This window comes from Hylobates moloch, unplaced genomic scaffold, assembly GCF_009828535.3.
Source record: "Hylobates moloch isolate HMO894 unplaced genomic scaffold, HMol_V3 SCAFFOLD_6, whole genome shotgun sequence".
Lineage (NCBI taxonomy): Eukaryota > Metazoa > Chordata > Mammalia > Primates > Hylobatidae > Hylobates > Hylobates moloch.
The window spans coordinates 119,384,863-119,387,760 of NW_026652281.1; the positions used below are offsets into that span (position 1 = coordinate 119,384,863).

Sequence of the window (2,898 nt, forward strand, 5' to 3'; positions counted from 1 at the left end):
TTGCACCATTGCACTCCAGCCTGGGCAACAAGAGTAAAACTCCATCTCAAAAAAAAAAAAAAAAAAAAAAAAGGTCTCTTGCTAACAGAGTAATGTGGCCTGTGTGCCTAGCTAGGATGAAATCTCCCATCTTGATTCTTTACTCTTATAACAACTAGACAATGTAACTTGATACATTCAGTGGGAGCTCTAGGCTCTCCCTGTCTTCTCTGTTGTTACAGTCCCCATAGGCATGTTATCTGCCCATTGGAAAGGATGATGGGAAAACAACAAACCTGTCCTGGACCCTGCAGTTAGGACTTCAGGGGACACATGAGTGAATATAAATAATACAGGTCCGCTCCCACAGAACCCAAATGCAAATATAAGAACATTTAACTCATAGTGGACTTTCTAGGGTCAGGCAAGGATATAAGCAACAGACATAATTAGTTAATTCAACAAATATTAATTGAACCCTCACTATTTGCTAGTCCCCGTGGATACAGTGAAGAATGGACAGACGCAGCCCCCACCTTTCTGGACCTGTGGTCTTGTGCTGTGTGCACAGACTCGTAGACAGGCTTTTGCCATACTCTCTGTGAGAGGTGCTGAGATACAGGACGTAAGAAGAGTTGTGGGCTTTTATGGAGTGGGGGGGAATTTGGAAGACCTGCCCAGAGGAAGTGATGTTGAAGTTAATCCACGAATAAGCAGAGTTGACATTGAATGTTTAGGCTTAGTTGACCTGCTACAGGCCTTTGGTCCTGGTATAATTTTTATTTGTACCATCTTTTACTCTGAAAAGTGCCTGGTTTGGATGGTGAGCTCTTTGGTGCCCTATGTGCCAGGCATTGCTCCAGGAGCCCCATCATCAGACTAGCCCTGGCTCATAGCAAGTGAGTAAAACTGAGCTGTTTGCCAGTCATATGATTTATGTCATTCAGTCCTGAGCTGGGCCCTATTTTATTAGTTAGGGACGCTTTGGGCTGCAAATAAGGGGAACCTCTGTGAACAGCAGCTTTAATCAGATGGTTTTTTTTTTTTTTTTTTTTTGAGACAGAGTCTCGCTCTGTCCCCCAGGCTGGAGTGCAGTGGTGTGATCTCGGCTTGCTGAAACCTCCGCCTCCCAGGTTCAAGTGATTCTCCTGCCTCAGCCTCCCAAGTAGCTGGGACTACAGGTGCATGTCACCATGCCCGACTAATTTTTGTATGTTTAGTAGAGACAGGGTTTCACCATGTTGGCCAAGATGGTCTTGATCTCTTTTGTTCTATCTTTTTTTTTTTTTTGAGACGGAGTTTTGCTTTTGTTGCCCAGGCTGGAGTGCAATGGCGTGATCTCAGTTCACCGCAACCTCCACCTCCCAGGTTCAAGGGATTCTCCTGCCTCAGCCTTCCCAAGTAGCTGGGATTATAGGCATGCGCCACCAAGCTCTGCTAATTTTGCATTTTTAGTAGAGATGGGGTTTCTCCGTGTGAATCAGGCTGGTCTCGAACTCCTGACCTCAGGTGATCCACCCACCTTGACCTTCCAAAGTGCTAGGATTACAGGCGTGAGCCACCGCGCCCGGCCAAAAGACTGCTGCCTCCTTGTCAGGGAATCAAACCCCAGTCTCCCACGTGACAGGCGGGGATACTCACCACTGTACTAACAAGGACGACAGTCTTGATCTCTTGATGTTGTTATCTGCCTGCATGAGCCACCGCACCCAGCCTACAATTACCTTTTTAAACAAGCATTTTCTTATAAAATGTTCACAGTTATCTATTAAAAGTAAAAGGCAAAATACAAGTTAATGTTAACGTTTTGATCAAAATTATTTCAAAACTAAAGAAATAATATTTTGAAAATTTAATCTTAGTTTTACTTCAATGAGATATTTAATACCTGAAATTCCAGTGCTTAATGTCCATTTAATTTCCAAAGAAAAGAATTGGCATTGGCCGGTGCAGTGGCTCATACCTGTGATCCCAGCATTTTGGGAGGCAGAGGCAGGCAGATTGCTTGAGCTAGATCAGCCTGGGCAACATGGTGAAACCCTGACTCTAACAAAAATACAAAACTTAGTTGGGCATGGTGGTGAGCGCTTGTAGTCGCAGCTACTTGGGAGGCTGAGGTGGGAGGATCACTTGAGTCCAGCAAAAAAAAAACAAAACAAACAAACAAAAAAATTGGTATTATTGGTATTATGCATCCTTCAAGTTTTATTTTTTTATTTTATTTTATTTTTTTAACAACTGGTAATCAATTTATTAAAATAGTTGACTTAAGCATCTGCAATGGTGACTTCCACCTCGACTCCTGGCTCAATACTGATGGAAGTAATCTGCTTAACAATCTCAGAAGGACTGTGCAAGTCAATGAGTCGCTTGTGAATTCTCATCTGGAAACGATCCCACGTCTTAGAACCTTTACCACAAGGAGTTTTTCTTGTAGTGATTCTCAAAGTCTTGGTAGGCATTCAAACTGGTCCTTTCACTTTGAGATTCTTTTCTTTTGCGCCTCTGATCAAGTCAGCACACACCTTTTCCAGGGATTTTACGTTGCGGCTTGTTAGGGTGATTCGAATTCAGTGAATTGCCACCTCCGGCTCCATGGGTGTTTTTCCAGTATCCTTAAAAGCCATGGCTGCTGCACAGCTTCCTGACCGACTTGTTCCTCGGCGAGAGCGAACAGCGGTGAGTCAGGAGCAGGAGCGTGCGGAGCAGATATCCTCAGCACCTACGACCGCGTCTTCCTCAAAAAGCTCAAGTTTTATTTTATAAATATATTTCCCATATCTATGTGAGATAATGTATCTGCATTTATGATACATATGTATGCAATGTGATATAATTTTGCAAAATATCCCTCTGCCACCATGTGCAACTGGTGCTAATTTAGTAGCACTGATTTGTGAGTCCTCTGGAACCATGAAT

At 43.4% G+C, this 2,898-nt stretch overlaps 1 pseudogene; it reads right to left on the bottom strand.

Annotated features, from left to right (window-relative positions):
- Positions 1-2,246: 2,246 nt before the first annotated feature.
- On the bottom strand, positions 2,247-2,688 carry LOC116471653 (small ribosomal subunit protein uS10-like; annotated as a pseudogene).
- Positions 2,689-2,898: the final 210 nt, after the last annotated feature.